Source organism: Schistocerca nitens, chromosome 8, assembly GCF_023898315.1.
Source record: "Schistocerca nitens isolate TAMUIC-IGC-003100 chromosome 8, iqSchNite1.1, whole genome shotgun sequence".
NCBI classification, from domain to species: Eukaryota; Metazoa; Arthropoda; class Insecta; order Orthoptera; family Acrididae; genus Schistocerca; species Schistocerca nitens.
Genome location: NC_064621.1, coordinates 490,229,612 through 490,250,492, shown reverse-complemented (window position 1 = coordinate 490,250,492; position 20,881 = coordinate 490,229,612).

The following is a 20,881-nucleotide window of genomic DNA, read 5'->3' as shown; positions in this document are numbered from 1 at the left end:
CATCACACACACCCATGCCCGAGGGAGGACTCGAACCTCCAACGGAGAGAGCCGCGAAAACCGTGGTACGGCGCCTAAGACAGCGCGGCTACGCCGTGCGGCAAAACTTTTTTCGCAGCGAGACAGGTAACTGACAAAATGATGAGCCCACACCTCATCATCATTCCGTAAAATACTTGCAAGCCAATATGGAAACTCTAGGAAATACGACGAAAAACGTAAGCTCAGCATTCCATGTTAATCGTACATCAGTGGCAATCAGTGCAGAAGAAACAAGGACAACCAGCATAATTTATTTACTGAAAAAGTTACCAAACGATACAGGACTTTACCGCAGCTTTGCCACCTTACTGTTGTGTGACTGGACAAATCGCCGAACTAAGAATCCGTTTCGTATAGAAAACCGGCGGACTGAGGATGGTTGTGTGTATGTCCCCGAAAGATGTTCAAATTAGAAAAGACTTGTTTCAGTATACAAAAAATACCTAAGTGTTCTACACATAGTGCTTGCTGCTCTATGAAGTTTTGTATGAACAGAGCGCCCAAAATTTGCAAATCTTCCAACTAAATCGTGATCATTGAACATAACAGGTTTAAGATGTCCACATGTGTGAAAGTTTCCTAGTATCCTAAAGGTAATGTGAATTGTACCTTAAAGTGTCGTTAACAAGTAACTTCAAGCAATTTTAAAATCTTCAGCACTACCGTCAGCTGTAATTTCTATATTAATTTGTTGGAAACCGGTTTCGACGATACACTTCATCACCATCAGATCCTCTAAATATGAAGCGGCTGGATTCTCCCGAAAGACATCTGTCAGGAAGTACCAAGTGAAAATATTCGGTATCCCATCAGCTCTTGTAGTAAGCTAACACACACGGTGGAACTTTCTGATTGATATCTTTCGGGAGCATTCAGCCACTATATATTTAGAGGACGAGATGATGAAGTGTTTGGTGGAAACCGGTTGTCAATAATTTATGTGGAAATTACATCTGGCGATAGTGTTGAAAACTGTAATATTCTTGTGATTCTTGAGTTTCTCCCGGCGTATTTGATAATCAAAATATCCACGGGTATACTGCCGGTCTACAGTGTCCAACGGGCACAATATTTCGGCGATCATACATGTCGCCATCATCAGGCGAACTGACGAGCTGAGCTCCTGTGAACGTGCCGGCACGGAGATCCGGAGATCCGGAGTCCATATGGTCTAGGCGGTACCGGACCTTGGGGTAACAATTTCTTAGCGTTACCCTCCGGTAAATCTGTGTCCTTGAGAAGCGACCTCGTCTTGTTCTCCACCTTCTTTGCAGGGTGAACGCTGATCTTCCGGTAGGAATCGTCATTTAGCAGACTCTGCATCATATCTGTGTAGTCCTTATGGGAGACAACAACTGTAGCATGGCCTTTGTCAGACGGTCAGTCGGAAAATCACGCTATGGAGTATGAACGCACGAGGATTCTGGTAAAGACGTCGAGATACTGGGACAGCGTTGTTAGAGAGGCCATCGAAATTCGCACCAATGACGACCTCATAAACCGTGACTGTGGCTATAATCTTAGCAAGGCTTGGGAACCAGCGATTGGGTTAATCAAGAGTAAATCGAGCAAACGTATAGTTGTGACGGCCACGGCGGACAGAGCCATCACACCGACGTCATCTCAGACGCCGTCGCAATCTGTTCCACCGCGTGACCGTGGCGCGGGGCGCGGACGGCGGGGGGAGCGCGCCGCGGGCGGAGGGTATTAAAATCGGCCGCCGCCGTAACCGATCCCAGTTCCCCCGGAGCAGCCATAGCGTACGGATCTCCGTGCCGGCACGTTCACAGGAGCTCAGTCCGTCAGTCCACCTGATGATGGTGACATGTATGATCGCCGAAATATTGTGCCCGTTGGATACCGTAGACCGGCAGTACACCCGTGGATATTTTGATTGTAATATTCTTATCGGCTGTCGTCTTCTCATCCTGCTTAACAATGATGAACATGTCGAAATCCAGACAACGTCTGCGGACCAATTGAACTGCCGTCACATGCCGAATCCGGCCCGCGGGCTGTAGTTTGCTGATCCTTGTGACAGGTGAAATGTAGTCAAATAGGAATGATCTTTTATTAAACACTTTTTCCTTGTAAGTTATTTTTCTGTTGGGGTACAGGCTATTGAAAAGTACATCTTCACCTCTGCATAGCGGATACGAATTTTCTTGCTGTGTTCCCTGCGCCAGAAATCAGAAAAATGTGCCACATCAAAATTGTATCACCGAGTGAACGACACAGGCTGCATTATAGTACTATATTACCCGTTTCAACGTACCTGTTATTGTTGAAAAAATTTATAAGTTGTTAGGATGTATTCTCCTACGTAATGACAATTCGATATTTTGAGCGTCATTAGCGGAGGGCATTTTAATAAAGCCACCAGAAGCAGGACGGACGGTTTAATTACCGGACCAGTTGGACGGGCTACAGCCTACTTCTTCCGTATTAATCAAAGCACAGCCCGGCGGCGCTGACACACGCCAGCCCAGCCGAGGTAGCTCGCCTCAATTAATCACCGCGGAATTCAGGGGCGGCGGTCTGGAAATCTAATTTCAATCACCGCAGGTACGTGCCGCTTCATTATGCATACAGCTTCCTTCTGGGTACCTCAAAGACGTCGGCTCCACAGGATATGGCGCGCGGCGACCGCAGCGGTAGGCCCTCAGGCCGAGTCTGTAACCGCCGCCCGTCACCTAGGGGATAAAGACCGCTCGCCAGGAGAGAAAAAGAAGGAGAGTCATAAGCCTCGTCATCAATCAGACCTCGGCTCACGCAAGGTACATTATGCGACAAGTATCTTCAAAGGTTTCACGGTACTACCCGAGAGAGGAAAATAATTCTCCCGAGTGAGAGTACAGAAACTGTGCTCTCTACTCCGTTCCATTCCTCTTCCTGTCGAAGATCAAGACAAGTTAACTAACACGCTGTAAACCAATTCTGTATCCTCGTCTACTTCTATCACGTAATTACATTATATAGCGCTTTGCAGCTGATGGAAAACTGTGCAGTTTTGCAGGCAGCTAAACACGTTAAATATCAGTCACTAAGCGTCGGTCATTTGACGTTGTATTACGAATACAGGGCGCAATGGATCTACTGATCTTATGATGTTAGACTTCGTTTTAAATTGCTTTTCGTACGACATTCTCTTACTTGTTGGAGTTTGAATGTTAATGTGCTGTGCGTGAGATGACAAGACCCGACAGGTTGAGAACGCTATTGGAGCGTATTAACGATTGCAAATGCTTATACTGTATCATCAAGCATGCACTGTACCGGAGGACTAGGGAGTAATCATTATTCGTTTCCCCAACTAAGAATGCTTTTATAAACCCTTCCTTCCTTGATATATTCGAATCCAGTCCCTTTTACTTCTTTTTATTATTCAGTAACTGTGTTTCCTGTCCCATTCTCCTCAGTGCGTCTTCATTCTTCACTCTACCCATCAAATAATTATTTATATCGTCACCATAGCCACGTCTCAAAAGTCTGTATTCTTGGTATTTGTTTCGTGCTCAGTGTCCACGTTTCAGCACGAGATAAGAGAATAGTCCATACAAAACATTTTCTTAATCTTTTCCTCATATCTTTGTCAATATTGCTGCAGATATTATTCCTTTTCTTATAAAATGTCTCTTTCACCATTGCTATACTGTTTGTCATTAATGTGCTGCTTTTCCACTTGGTTTCTAGCTTGCTTCCGACACATTAAAAGCTTTGCAGTTCTTCTAATACTTCTTTATTCATCATTAACTTTACGGATTTATTTCCTTATTTTGTTTTGTTTGTATTGATTTTCATTTCATAAATCTCTCCTTTAGCTTCAATGGTATCCGCTATATCGGTAATTCTCTTTCATTTGATGCTAGAAGGACCACGTCGTCTGCTAATCTCGAATACCATATTCTTATTTATCCAGCTGTAACTACTGTCATCTAGTACACAGTAGTCAATCATAATTTCTAAATGTAAATTAAAAAGGTTAGGAGACAGAAATCGGCCTTGTGTTTCCTCCTTTTCTTAGTTCTATCCAGATGGATCTTTCTCTTTTAAATTTCACTAACAAATTTTTATTTAAATACAATGAGATTTTTGAAAGTCGTCTGGTTTTCCAGTCCACTCTCTTTCCCTTCATTTCAGTTGCAAGCTTTTCCCACACCACATTATCAAAATGAATTTTCAAGGTCTACAAAATGCATACATACACCCACAATTCCTATAGCATCTTGTGCCAGTATTCATTCTAGAACCAAATTAAAGTTCCTGGCAGATTAAAACTGTGTGCCCGACCGAGACTCGAACTCGGGACCTTTGCCTTTCGCGGTCAAGTGCTCTACCAACTGAGCTACCGAAGCACGACTGACGACCAGGCGTGAGTCGTGCTTCGGTAGCTCAGTTGGTAGAGCACTTGCCCGTGAAAGGCATAGGTCCCGAGTTCGAGTCTCTGTCGGGCACACAGTTTTGATCTGCCAGGAAGTTTCACATCAGCGCACACTCCGCTGCAGAGTGAAAATCTCATTCTAGAAGCAAATTGTTCCTCAGCCAGTTTCCCCTCCATTACCCTTCCCAATATTTTAGTAATGATTCTTAACATAGCTTTATCTGTTTGTGAAATAAGGCTAACTGTCCTGGACGCAGTGCATTTCTTGGTTCCTTGTTTCTTTGATATCGTAATCATTACCGTTGTCGGAAGCTCCTCTAGGCTTTGACGACTGTCATATGTTTTATTACATTTCTCTGACTCCTTCTTGGTTCAAACATTTTAGAATTTCTCCTTATGTATGTGTACTACTTTGCTTTCCCATTTTTCATTGCAGCTGTTGCACACTTTACTTCGGAAGTTTCGCACCGAGATCGTGAGGAGAAGACTAGATTAATTATAACACACACAGAGGCTTTTAAGTAATCATCTTCCCGTGCTATATACGTGAAACCCTAGTAACTGGTACAATGGGTCATACCCTCTGCCATACAGTGCACAGTGGATTGCAGAGTACAGATGAAGATAATCGTTGGTCTCCACTCTCTCTTGTTGGTTTACAACCTGTGTCATACAGCTCTTATAAATAGTGTTTCCTGCTCTGTAGGACACCCTCGCGATCTTTATATTCATGGTTACTGAGAATTTCAACAGCAGCACTTCCTGGTTTACTTTGATTCCATGTTGTAGTGTTTACTCTGTTTTATAGTAAACCGTAGTGAATATCACTGGCGTGAAAAGGTAACATGGCCATAATTTCAGGATACGGCGTGAAAAGATGGTTCAAATGGCTCTGAGCACTATGGGACTCAACATCTTAGGTCATAAGTCCCCTAGAACTTAGAACTACTTAAACCTAACTAACCTAAGGACATCACACACACCCATGCCCGAGGCAGGATTCGAACCTGGGACCGTAGCAATCCCGCGGTTCCGGACTGCAGCGCCAGAACCGCTAGACCACCGCGGCCGGCGGCGTGAAAAGATAACATGGCCATAATTTCAGGATACATTCCACATGAATAGAAGAACAAGTAGTATTATACGAACTTGTGTCATGAAATGATTTTTAATTATTTTAGTATATTAATTATGGGGATATAGAGCAACAGAAAGTGATAATACAACACGTGATATTCTTTCATACATGAATTGTTCAAAATCGCCTGTTGGTTGCGTCAGGGATATTCGTAATTCTTCCGTTTTCCGACAATGTTTAGAGCTCAGTGTTACCAAACGTACTGGTGGCATGCGACTCACGTAATTTCTTGGGGTGTCATGCGAATCGCTTCATTTACTTACTTACATATAGCAACAGTCGTTTAAGTGTCCATTGCGCAACGGATAACTGTTCACAAACTTCATGACGGGATTCATGGGCTTCGATACAGTGGAGTGGATGTGTATATAAATGCGACGTTGCCTCAAAACGTTTTAATGCATGGATTGCTATATGGTAATTGCGACGTTGAATGTTTGTGTCAAGAGAGAGGATGCCAAGACGGAAAGAATTTTGAAGTAGCTGTCGTTGTCTTAAGGAACGTGAGAGGTTTACGTGTGTTACTAGCGGTTGGGGGAGCCCTAGAACGATGAATACACGGAAGGTTGAGGAGATAATTATTAGTTCGTGTGACACCCATCCCAGTTCCAGAGCAAGATAAGTAATTGGAACGAATGCTTTAAATCGAATGACAGTATGTTGAGCATTATGAAGAGATATCAAAAGGTTCTGTGTTCGAAGACCACACAAACCGCTTTCTTATATGTCTGTGCTTATGTAGTAGGAGTCGCAGCGTTGCATATAAGGTGCAGCAATGCCTGGAAACGGAAACTTTTTTATCGCCTCATATACATGGCAACTTGCTATATCCATCTACTGCTTGTACCGGCACTATTGGCAACTGTATTTCTGCATGGCTACAATAATAACAATGGTTTATTCAACAAAACATCAACCTCTACCCTATTGAAATTAATGACCACAGATGATCCATCATTCCAAAGTAATACTGTAAAATTTCACAATGAGAACATGTGGGCGTTGCGTAAATGTTAAAACAAATCACGAAAGATTATCTTGCAACGCTGTGTGACGTTGTTTATGAATATTTTTTAGGGATTGATGCTTTTATATCTTCGCTCTACTGTCGTTTATTTGTTAGATAATGCTCTTCCAGAAAAGTTACATAATGAAGCATTATTAGTACGATGAAACATGTGATTCATACGCAAATGCGTTCGTCGGTATTTTATGGTTAACACACGTCGTCATTTAAGTAACAGATTCAGAGACAGGCGAAGAGAAGAAGCTGGCACTATTGGGCCTCCTCATTTAATGTACCTAAGCACTCTGGATGTCTTTATGTGTGAGCCACTGTTTATGAACCCAGGTACAAGACGCAGAGTGTCTCCTCGCCCGTACTGTGGAATCCTCAGAAACCATACAATGTACTCCCTGTATTGATCTGCACTTTCGAGATTCACTGCTACGGTCGGCTGACGAACAGTGATGATAACAAAGAAAGTACTTTACATCTCGTGTTACAAAGAGCTTCGTATGGTAGCCGCTACACCGAATTCCTACGTACTTCACTTCATTAATGCAGCATGAAGAGTTGTGTAAAGTGAGCTCTAGAGTGGAGAAACAAAAGGGTTTCGGAACTTATATCCGTATAAAATACGTTCGTGTTTTGTGTATGAGGAAAGTGTTCCGCAAATTTTGCATCATCTTTTTGTTCCACCCTGCAGCTTTAACGAAACACTATATCTGATATTTCGCTCCAGTACTATCAGAGAGGCTATGGTATCAACGATGCGAACCGAAACTGCTGCGCTTCAGGCCTCTGGCAAGTGCAATGAAAAGAACGGCTTAGAGTGCAATGAAAGAGCAGCTGATACATTGTGTTGCAGCTTGCGGTATGCAGAAGAAGCCATTGCTGAACCTTTCAGTGTCACCAAAGCACATTCTCTAGCGACTTTACCCACTCCTCCGCTGCTTTCCATTTTTCTGCTATAGAAATTTTTAACCCTTTGCGCTAAGCAAATGCTGTTGACCATCGCTCTCACAACATTTTTTGTGTATTATGACGCTGTTAATATATGAAATAGCGAAAGAGATTGAATAGATTCCGGTTGTAAAACCAATGCTGAGAATTTAGCACAGTTTTAAGTTCGTGTAAAATGAAGGGTCAAATGCCATGGCAAGTCACTGAATGTGACGCAGATTGTCGGTGGCTGAAGTCTACGGGATGCATTTGTCTCCATAAATTGCTGGTAGGAATGGATTGCTCGCGCCACAAGTTCAAATCGATGGCGACCTGACTTCCGTTCATCAAATTCTTTGGTTTGTCCTTTCCTGCGATTTATGAGTGTAAACATCTCTGTGACGTTAAAGATGTGCCCTAGACATTGCTGACCTCGCAAAAACTGAATCTTGGGTGATATGCTATAATCTATGACCCCTATGCCTTGGCCCGATTGCCATCTCAAGTCTTAAGTCAATTAACTTGCCGCGAGCGTAGTGCTGGAGTATTGTGTTAAACAGGCGGCTCAGACGTCATGCCTACGTTTGCTCCATAAGAGGCTTCCAGCCGCAGTATGCGGGCATAAAACATGTGTTTAAGTGGGAATATCGACTTTTGTCCACTGACTTTGTTTCTTGTTTCTCTGGCTGCAGTCAGAGGTGACTGTACAGGATGGCTATGTATTCGTAAGAAGCTGTGTACACGTATTACCTCTAAAACGGCAGTGACAACCGAAGCCTTCCAGTGCTTTACACCACCATGCGATCTCACAACAAGAATAAATGACTACGGTTACAGCCGCTGAAGGTTTTCCTTATACACACTACAAACTGATTTGTTAAAATAATTCCACAATGACCCACAATAGAACGTACAGGGTTAAAGTAGCGCAGAGATACCGGAACAATTATTGCGATTCTGTAGGCTCAAGGTGATATTAAAATCTACAGAAGAATTTTTAGCGATTTATTCCACTCTACTTGCGTATTTAGCGTATGTATAATTGAGTACACCGCCCTTTAAAACAAGTAGTACTGAAACCACGCTTGTAATTACAAGACGTAATTTACTCACGGAGCAGGTAGCGACTTCTCATTATGCTAAAGTTGGAACAAACAATGTGCTTTCGTCTCGGAAATTGAGCGGTGGAGTTTGATGTTAATTACACGCTGCTTACGGCTGAGACTCAGTTAGTAATTACACATGTGTGGGTTTTGTAGACGCAAGATGAAACGCAAGATGAAATGGTATACTATAATAAGCCGACAACAGCACAATATTTCGGCTTGCTAGTCTTCACAGGGACAGGTGTACTAAGTATTCACAAAGGAAACAACAGAGCCGGCGTAACTTCGAAACCTCTGTCGTTGCTCATTTGTGCGAGGCAGATTTTTTGGCGGACACGAACTCCGAAACTCAGGAAAGGTCGAGAAAGAATCCACAAAACAACCTACATGAATTTCTCAGCTTACCCTTCAGGCAGAAGAGCACTTACCTATATTTGATTAGACCAGACCGCGGCTTTTCACCTCTTTATTTGAATCGACCAACCATAACATGTACATTTTTTATGAGTACCTTGAGAACAATATTAAGCGACTCTTACACTCGGGTGATACGGTTACAAAAACAGACGACAAGACAACAAAATTGCGCAATGGCAGAAACGATGTAATGGGCAGACTGCACGTATTGTAGTCTAACGATTCAGTGTTATCGCTGGCTTAGAATGATCTTCTGAATAAAAATATCTCCATTTGAAGCTCTTTGTCATATGGCTGCTTCTCTTTAAACACTCTTCCGTTACCCTTCTGCCACTTATTGTAATTCAGATAACACTTTACCTTCACATAAGCAAGCAAGCAGTGCTACACTCCTGCAGTCTGGCCTGCTGGTGTGATGCGGTGAGCGGGATGATATAAAGACAGCTCTGCCGCTAGTTGCGGATTTCGGGTACCAACAGTAGAGGCAGTTTTGTGTTCGTTGCAGAGTGAAGACGCTAAGCAGGTAAAAGTTGCGGAGCTCGTGTGCGCCACTTTTATTTCCTCGAACTGATGTCTTTTGTTATGACTACTTTAATTGAAACTAAACAACTCATTAGCAATTTGACCTCATTTGCAGTAGACTGCTAAATTGCAGTTAGTTTGGTATGTTACCAATAGGTGCATCTCTCATCGCAAGTGTAGTGAAAATTATCTGTTAATTAGGAGTATTGGCGTTTCAGATATCTTTAAGTGCTGAACACATGAGCGAGACACAGTCTCTGGTCCAGAGGTTACATTATTAAGATAAGCGTGGGCAATCCAGTAGGTAACGTTGCAGTCTTGGACAGAAGAGCCAAAAAAAATTGGTACACCTGCTTAATATGGCGTAGGACCCAAGTGAGCACCCAGAAGCACCGCAACACTACCCGCATGTACTCGACTAATGTCTGAAGTAGTGCTGGAGGGAATTGATATCATGAATCCTGCAGAGCTGTTCATAAATCTGTGAGAGTACGAGGTGGTGCAGACCTTTTCTGAACAGCACGTTGCATGGCATCCCATATATGCTCATTAATGTTCATGTCTGGGGAGTTTGGTGGTCAGAGAAAGTGTTTCAACTCAGAAAATTGTTCCTGGAACCACTTTGTAGCAATCCTGGGCGTGTGGGGTGTCGCATTGTTCTGCTGGAATTGTCCAAGTTCTTCAGAATGCGCAATGAACATAAAAAGAGGCAAGTGATCAGACAGGATGCTTATGTACGTGTCACCTGTCATTGCCGTATCTAGACATTTCACGTTTCCAATCATCAACAGTCTAATGTCGGTGTTGACGGGCCCAGGTGAGGCGTAAAGCTTTGTGTCGTGCAGTCATCAAGGGTCCACGACGGGGCCTTCGGCTCCGAAAGCCCATATCGAAGATGTTTCGTTGAAAAGTTCGCACACTGACACTTGCTGACCCAGCACTGAAACCTGCACCAATTTGCTGAAGAGCTGCACTTGTGTCATGTTGAATGATTATCTTCAGTCGTTGTTGGTCCCGTTCCTGCAGGATTTTCTTCCGGCCGCATTGATGTCGGAGATTTGATGTTTTACCGGATTCCTGATATTAACGGTACGCTCGTGAAGTGGTCGTATGGGGAAATCCTCACTTCACAGCTACCTCACAGATGCTGTGTCTCATCGCTCGTACACCGACTGTAACACAACGTTCAAACTCACGTAAATCTTCGTAATCTGCCATTGCGTAGACTGCGCCAGACGTCTTACATAGGCGTTACCGACCGCAGCGCCGTATTCTGCCTTTTTACATACCTCTGAATACGCATGCCTATACAGTTCCTTTGGCGAATCAGTGTAGTTTTGGAGTCATGGAGAGGGAGTGTTGTACCATGGCGGAATGAGCACCTTATATAGCGGACTTGCCACATAGAGTTTTCGGTCTGAGATATTCCACGATGTATCACCTGAGGGTGGAGAGGGTTTTTATGATGACTTTAGAAAGAGGCAGTACTTCAGAAGCAGGTAACTTATTCTGGGTTTGCTATCTGCAAGCGAGAGCTCAATAACCATTGATGTGCTAAGATTTCATTGTGGCCAAGAACAGCCACGTGTTGGTACTCAATGACTATGAATCACGTGTTCAGTATTCGAGTGAGTGCTCCCCCATTTAGATTATTTTAAATAAGAGTGTGTTAGGAAGCCCAGGAAATAAAACTGTATAACAGATAAATTTTTATAGAAGCAGACGTTATCAAATACAACAAATGCAGAAAGAGAGAGAGAAACAGAGAGAATTCTGATTATTCATAATAGTTGGAATTTACTTTTGTATCATTAAAATGATTGAATTTCAAAGCGCTTCTTTTTGTCATTTAATAATAATAATTCTTGAAAACTTTGTTGGAGATATTAGAAATTTGAACAGAGAATTAAAAAATAATAATTTGTTAAAACATCAGCTTAAATAGGAATAACAACAAGAAGGCAAACTGCTGTGCATTGATTTATTTCAGATCATCATTTGGAGCGCAGAAAAAATTGAAGACAAGATATAGTTTGCAAGATAAGAATTTGTTGTAGGGCCTAAATGAACAATTTTTGACAGTAAGTCAGGTACAGTTCTCAATTAGTGATATTTTACGTACAGTAAATTCAACTGATTCGTGTTATTGTATTAGGGCAGATTTAATTCATGTAACACTTAGTCATTGTAGGTATTATTGTCAAATGTTCTCTTACGCAGTTTAATTTACAGGTCATCAGATGTATTTCACATTAATTAAAATCACATTTATTTGCATTGATATGTGTGTGTTCAAAAGTAGGGAAGCTCCACCAATTCTAAATCCGGATCTGTAAATGCTAGTTTAGAAGTCAGGCAGTTTTCAGATAGTTAGCGAGAAATTCAGTTACACGCACTTTCATTATACAACAGCAACACTAATAGATAACTTTCACAGGTGACCCTGCCACGATACACTATTTTTCGTATGCCATTTTTTTTTTTTGTGGTTAGATGAAGACAGTCTGCTCTGCTCTGCATTTACATTTTAGATTAATTGATGTTTCTTTGATTTTTCATTACATTTCCTGTACTAGTAAGATTGTGCTTGCATGCTGCATAGCGCTTTTACCATTAACTAATTATTTGTGTTGTGTACTTATCCATTAACTGTGTTGCAAGAATTGTTATTTTTTAATATGTTATCCTCTACATTTTTGTTAACGGTTTATAACCATCAGATCCCTATCAAATGCTGGGGGCCTGGACAGAGCTACTTCTAATAATGTATCACTATATGGGAAACAATGAACAAATAAAGCCCTGCTCATATTATCATTGCTAAAGGTGTAGGCGAGATAATGGCAGACAGACAATGTGAGGGTACTAATATATCTGTGAACAGAGATGAATGTAAGAATGTGGTAGGAGATTTCACATATGGAAAAATAATTGTAGGATGCGGTTTATCACGAAAGACAAGTTAAGACACTAATGCAAACCGATGGAAATTTAGCACACTCAGTATTAATGTACACCTAGGTAGGAAGACCCTAACAAAAAGTACGCTTGCTGACACAGAAAACATTCCAGTCTACAGAATGAAATAGTCGAAGTGGAAGATTTTACTGACACTCTCTTAGAAGATAACGACAACATATGAAGTATATTAAATCCATTGATCGTCACTAGGTCTATTGGGAGTACCTCATTATCTGTGGTTACTGATGTTGGGAGTCACATTACTGTTATTAGTGACACAACTATTGGTAAATGTGTGATAAAAGTAGTTTGTCCCACATTACCACTAAATATAATAAATTTGGAAATCTCTGGAGGCAATCTTCCAATGGGAAGGAAACAATAAATATAGTACATTTATAAAACGCTAGGAGTACCTTTATCAGACACAGAGGTTGAGGATAAAGTGGAACACATCTGAGATAATTTAAGTAGAACATTTAGAACAAGAAACCACTGGTATAGTTACTGGTAAAAGATGGCATAGACTAAATAATCTAATTCATGTTGACAGTAATAAAGAACAGGAAGCTAACAGTTTTAATTGGCAGGATGATGGCTCCGGTATTTATGAAATGTAAGGGGGTAATAAAGAGAATAGGGAATTAAAAGACGATGACAGTGATTGAGGAGATGTGATAATTACTGTTGGTTATGCAGTTGAAGTGTGTAATGAAGAGATACAGAAAACAGAAGATGAGGTTAGTGAATGGGAAAGTGAGAGTATTACTGTTATCTATGAGACTGAATAATGTTGTGATGAGGTAAGAGAATTGTAGGATGAATCTAATTATTGGAAAGATGAGAGCACTTCTCTTACTGATTTGAATCAAGAAGGTAACATAGAGATAAGGGAAATTAGCAGTAATAATTGTGACAAATGTGATGACAGTACCAACGAAAAAAGATGTGATGTGGAATTGGAAGACTTTTGAAAAAATATCAGGGGCGTAATGGTGAAGGTAGCCAACACCTCTTTTTATTGGCATATCATAGTGGCACATGGTAGGCTCCTAGCTGAGTGGAACTTTACTTCTGTGTCCGATATCTACTTTTCTTCTTCTCCATTTCCTATTAGTATATTAAGGTAACACTAAGTAAGTAGCACTTATTTTGTAAAACATCTGAAGGGCTTTGCAAAGTAAGAATATCCAATAAGTAACATGAACTTCTTAATGACTTGTGTATTCTCTTCTGCTAAAGTTAGTATAGTATGCTGCAGTAACTTTCTTGTTAGATTACGTATCGGTTTTGTGTGACAGTGGTTGACACAAAATTTATTGATCTGTAATGGATAACATCCATGTTTACAATGTTTGCTAAATTTGGTTATGGATTCTGAAAAAGAAAAGAATTTATACAACACATGCACTGTGCTAAGCAACATTCGATTAATCAGTGAATTTGTTGTCATAATATTAAAGATATTGGAGCTTTATTTTTAGACTGTATTGAAACGATGTAAGGAAGAGAGAAGCTTGATTTAAGGTATGGATAGAGATACATATCTAAAAGGTGAAAAGGTAAAGTAACGTGAGTTTTGAAATAAGTATTGTCAGGTCAAAAAGTATATGGATAATTTTTTTAGACGTTTACAGAGATGTGAGAAGACAAAGTTTCTATTATGTATTGAAGATGAAGAGTATGAAGATACTTTATGAGACCTAAGCTATGAAAAACATAAAGAGGTATAAATAAAGGATTCAAGAAAAGGAAGGAAATATATATTAAGAAGAATAATGTAGGATTATTGCTAATTTTATGTGGTGATATATGAGAAAGAATGAAGAGCGCTACTTAGTTGAAATGCAGACAGAGAGAGAGAGAGAGAGAGAGAGAGAGAGAGAGAGAGAGAGATTGTGTATGAATAACTAAAGAAATTAAAGAATGAATAGTAAAGTAACTGTAGTCGAATGAAATCGGGTGATGCTGCGGGAATTATATTATGAAAAGGGGCGATAAAGTAGTAAAGGAGTTTTGCTATTTGGGGAGAAAAATAACTGATGATGGTCGGAGTAGAGAGGATATAAAATGTAGACTGGCAATGGCAAGGAAAGCGTTTCTGAAGAAGAGAAATTTGTTAACATATAGTATAGATATAAGTGTCAGGAAGTGTTTCTGAAAGTATTTGTATGGAGTGTAGCCATGTTTGGAAGTGAAACGTGGACGATAAATAGTTTAGAGAAGAAGAGAATAGAAGTTTTCGAAATGGGGTGCTACAGAAGAATGCTGAAGATTCGATAGGCAGATCACATAACTAGTGAGGAGGTATTGAATAGAACTGGGGAGAAGATAAATTTGTGGCACAACTTGACTAGAAGAAGGGATCGGTTGGTAGCGTATATTGTGAGGCGTCAAGGGATCACCAATTTAGTATTGGAGGGCAATTTGGAGGGTAAAAATCGTGGAGAGAGACCAAGAGATGAATACACTAAACAGATTCAGAAGGATGTAGGTTGCAGTAGGTAATGGGAGATGAAGAAGCTTACACAGGATAGAGTAGCATGGAGAGCTGTATCAAACCAGTCTCTGGACTGAAGACCAAAACAGCAACAGTAAAGTAACAATGAAGAAGAATTTAGTCTTATTGTTATGAGCAGGATCTGACAGCAAATTTTCGAAGGTGATAGTTAAACTTGCATTCAGCTGATGGCAATTCTGCTGTTACACAAATAGAATACTTATATTTTAAAGTTTTTCTACTGTTAGGATAAGGTGACACTATGCTTGACCAGGAAGACAATATCAGCTTCAAAATAAGAATGAAGATTGAGAACTGAGTGTTCTTTTGGTACTGTAATGTTTATGATCATGATGCGCACACAGTATTTACCAAAGCCATCGCTAGCACTTTTCCTGTTGGACTACCTTGAGTCATATGTGTTGTAGTTTGATGTTGTAGGTGAGGGTATCTCCGTAAAAAGATTTGTTGAAGATACCCTGTAGATTGATCTCCTCCCTCTTTTTGATTACTTACCAACTGCGATTCCACATGACGTACAGAGTATACTAACCTATAGGTACACAAGGTTCATATTACTCTACATAGTTACCGAACAACTGTAATGTAAGTCGCGAATTACAGTATATTTCATTACACATAGGTACTATATTAATATGTAATGCGTGAAATAACTCCACAGTATTATGAGCAAATTCTGTTAATTGATAGACAGCTGATCAGCAGTATGCTGTACTAAATATGAATATATCCAATTAATCATTTACATCAGCATGTAAGGTAAATGACCTTAACGTAATGTTTACTGATTGTTTTCTAATGTTACATACATTATAAAAAGCATGGGAGACAGTTACTGCTAAATGACTGAAATACTTGCTCACTCTCTGTTAAAAGGAACACTCATGTGGATTGTATTAAGACTGAAAGTCCAATTTTGTTTTACTGGAGGAAAACACGTTTGCCTGGGCACCATGTTAAATGTTACTCTATGCAAACGCTACTAGAACGTGGGTTCACCGCTTGGTCTTCCTGCCTGACTTTCGTCAAATATGGACTACTTGCAACGGAGCTAAGAGTAGATGGTGCAGGAGCCACTGCTACTGTTACTCTGACAAAGATTGAGTTTTTAGTGTAGGAACTAACTCATCTCTTGTTCTCCCTGAGTTTGCGCTCATCTCCACTATTGGCTTTCACTGTGATTTTTGGGTTGTCAGTGGAGAAACTGATTACTTAATTTACTAACTGAGTCTGCCTTTTGGTCTATACGTCCTTAACCTCCTACAGAACCGTCAATACGCGAGGAAAATACTGTGTCCTTGAAACGTCCCCTTAGAAAAATTTATGAATTACTGTGCTGATAAACCTCTTACATTATTAAATTTTCAAACAGCTGAGCAGAACTGAACGTACTCAGACTTTTCGCTCTATACCTATTCTGATGAACACTAAACTGACACACAATATTTTTTAGGGCAACGCGCTCTGACTTTCAATAATCCCTACAAAAGAATGGCCCTGACTAACTTCAACCTCTCATTAACAGTATATGTTCTAAGTATGTAAGCCTTATAGTCATTACGTAATCGTGCAACTAACAAGCAAGAATGTACACACACAATAACACTGTGTCGTCTGTTCACTATCACAATGCATTTGTACTTACTGTCTAAATATGTTCCCTACGTTCTAGACTGGATATTTAACTTCAAACATTGTTGCATGTTGACAGTTTCTAAGTCTGACAAGGCATACTAGCATACTTGATAATAATCGTTTTGGTTCCCATATTGTCTGTTTCTATGGTTATCTCTGTTATATTCATTACTACGGAAGTGCGATCTTTCTCTGTAACTATTATTCTGCCAACTGTTGTCATACGGGTGGTGTCTGTTTTGGTCACGATTTGTGTTGTGAGAATAGTCTTGTCGTGTCCAGTTATTATTTCTTTCATAGCGGAATTGTGACGAATGTGACCTGTAATTGTTGTGTTCATGAATTCGCGTCCCGCGATTGTCAGTGTCGATTTCCAATTATTGTAAGAGTCCCTGAAAAGCTTCAATGTCGTCTTTGCAACGTCTTACCAAAATATGTCGTCAATGTTGAGGCAATTTGATTAAGCAAATGCGGATGAGTTCTGAGGGGCTGTAGGGGTTTGACAGGTAGTGATTCTTATGCAACATGTCTTCAAAACATTTCACAAGACTGGAAAATTCAGATTGTTCGAAATGTTTCATCATTATGATACTATGTTTTACTCGGTCTTGTGTGGCTTGAGACCAATATGCTGAGAGGAAGGCATGCTAAAATTCTCCTTCACTGTGACAATCGTGAATGACCGATCGCATTCTTACAGCTGGTCCATTCTCTGAGTAGTCAAACATAAATTCTAATCTGTGCTCTAATGACCAGTTGGGAGGAAAACAATGAGAGAATTGACGAAGCCACGCTTGTGGATGAATGTCGTTGTCAGAATTCTTAAATGTTTTGAATTTACGTGTAGTAATAAACAGCTTATAGTCAAAGTCGTCGTGTCGGTGAGTCGCATATCGGTCATTGTTACGTCGTGTCGGCGGTTCCATCTCAAAATACGGTGCACCTTGCCAATTTCTTTCATAATTTCCGAAATGCCCTGTGTTATTATTATGTGTTTTTTCCGTATTTTTAAGTCGCTCTTCCCGTGTTGGAGCGCGAGTATCCTCTGAAATATGTAATTCTTGTATTACTTGTGCCAACTGATCTTGTGCTTCCCGAATTTCTCTTTTGTACTGTCTATTGATTTGATTTTGATTTTGTTTGAATTTTCTAATTTGTTCATACTATTCTGTGTCAGTGAAGGCTGCGGGTCTTGCGTCATTCAGATCATCATCTACCTTTGTAGATAAGTTAGTGAACTGATCCGAAAGTTCGGCTACTTTCTCCGATAGTGAACTGATTTCCTCAGTGTGTTTTTCTGAACCAAGTTTCAGTGTCCCTTTGAGTTGAAATCGTATCTACTGTGTCCAAGTTTTCCTGAGTTTTTGCAAGTTGCGTAACCGAATCGGTAGATGGAACTGAGTTAATTTTAGCTTGCAAGGTGTCATGATCTTCATGAACAATAGTTTGCAGTTCCTTTATGGCTGCTTCGCAATTCTGTAATACATTTTCATGACGCGAAAAAATAAGTTGGAAATGCTCACAAATTTGTGTTTTTACGTCATTAGAGACTTTTTGACATTTCGATTCGATTTTAAGTAAGTCAGTAGTTAGAACTTCACGTGTTCGTTCAAGCGTTGTGTCTAACTTTTGAAGCTGTTACTCTGTTGGTCTCTGGTGTTGTTCCGTTGTGTCTAACTTTCGAGGATTTTGTTCCATTTTGTCTAACTGTTGCTGTGTTTGTCTCTGATTTTGTTTCATTTGTTGCATTAATTGCAATAATATTAGTGTCTGGAATCTGTTCCTCTATGCTTTTCGGCAGTGCATTTGCACCGGCAACATTCACATTTTGACAAGCAGAATATGTGTCTTGACTTATTTGAGAAAACGGTGAGGACCCAAAACCTGAATCTACAGTATTTGCAATATTGTGTCCTGTCATTTCAGTTTCCTGAGGCGAGCTGTTGCCAACCGATCGATCGATAATGCTTCCCTGTTCACAAATTGTTTCACTGTCTGCACCATTATTTGCCGCAGCTGCGAAATACATGGTGCAAATCTACATGCATACCACAACTGTTTTACTGTACAGCAATGAAAAACTACAACGGCAAAGGAAATTCTCTGTATAATTACGCGCTAGCAATAAACAATAGCTACACTAATTACACAAACTACAAGAAAAAGTCAGAAGATTCCAGTGAGTTATCCTAGGCTAAGGGTCGAAATATGAAACGTCCCCTTACAAAAATTTATGAATTACTGTGCTGATAAACCTCTTACATTATTTAATTTTCAAACAGCTGAACAGAACTGAATGTACTCAGACATTTCGCTCTTTACCTATTCTGATGAACACTAAACTGACACACAATATTTTCAGCGCAACGCTCTCTGACTTTCAATAATCCCTGCAAAAGAATGGCCCTGACTAACATGAACCTATACCATTCACAAATCACCTACCTCACAAAAATCTTCGTTACTCTAACTACTGCAATACAGCGAGCGCCACTACTGCCGGCTAAATAAAAGATTCAAACTACTGAAGGTACTAACTACTGATAGGCATACGAAGCAAATGAAAGATTTTGATAGAGAACAAACGATGTATTTACCTTAATAGTGTTCAAAAGTCATAATATATATATCAGCTCATGATATCCAGTACTACAAATTTACTCTTTCTGGCGGACACACGTCCAGATCATCCGCTCTTAAAATGCTGCCACCTCTCTCTCCACATCCACCACTGCTGGCGTGTCACTTACAACTGCGCAACGCTACGCGCTGTTCACATCCAGCTGCCCAACACTACAATGATGAATATTCCAACAATGCCAACCAGCCACAGACTGCACACAGCAGAGCCAGCGATTTTCATACAGAGCGCTATGTGACGTTACCCACATAAAAACCTAAACAGCCTACTTACATCCTTATAAAAACCGAAGTGTGCCGCAAGTAACTCTTGTCATTAGTTAAACATTCTAATTGAAGAAGACAACTCACTTGTTAGTAAAGAAATTTTAAATGTTTTTATCAACATAACTTTTTTAGTTTAGCCCTTTATTCCCAATGCTTATCACTTTGTTTCCACTTTTTTGAGTACGTTGTTATTAAGTATTTTGCTGTTAAGTGACATTACTAGTTTGCTATCCAAGTGACATTGCTACTGCACTGTCCATGTGGCGTTACTACTATTTAGCTTTACCAGTTTTGCTTCATAGATTATTGCTTCAACTCGTAAGACCTCGTACCTACTTTGGTAACTGTTAAGTCCACAATTTTATGTATTTTTGAGTATAGATTTTGCATGTAAAAGAAATTTTTAAATGTTTCTTGCTATGAGTGAGTAACATTCTACAGTATTCATCTTTTACAGTTTGAGGGCTATGAAAGTTTTGTGCTCTAAATGAAATAGTAGAAACTCCCTATTAGTTTGGTACATTACCGCTTTAAGCATATTTGAATGAAAACGTAATGAAAATTATATGTTTACTTGAAATTCTGTCACATCAAATATATTCTCAACCTTAACACACTAGCGATACAGCATCTCTGGTTTCCTGAGGTTGCATTATTAAGAAAAGGAAGTTCAAGCTAGCAGGTAACAGTCGAGCTGACTCGCAGCCTTGGGCAGTAGTAGTTGTTCAGTCGTGGAGGGAGGGTATTGGATGGAAGATAATTTTTAAGATAATTTTACAAAGAGACAGCAATTCAGAAGTACGCCACTTCTTTAGAATATCATAGACATAAGGCCCCTAGATTAGACTATATACTGACAGAAATTCTGAGATCCTTGGAATAGTCAGCCATGACAGTACAGTACCATTCCACCTTGTGTACAGGACATAGCACATTGGCAAAATGTCCTCAGACTTCAAGAAGACTCTAATTTCAATTCCAAATAAGGCAGTTACCGCCAGGTGTGAATGCTTCGGAAATACCAGTGTAATAAATGATATTTATCAAATTTTACACGAATTACTTACAGGATAATGGATAATCTCGTAAATGACGACCTCTTGGAAGATAGATTCAGGTTTGAAACGAATGTATGGACTGCGAACAATACTGACCCTATCTTAGACGTCAGTGTAAGTAGAGTAGTATTTGCAGCTTTAGAAAACGCTATTGACAATATTGACCAGATTACACTATTTGAAATTTTAATGTATCAGACATTAAATACTGAGAGCAAAAGATTATTTACAACTTCTACAGAAACCAG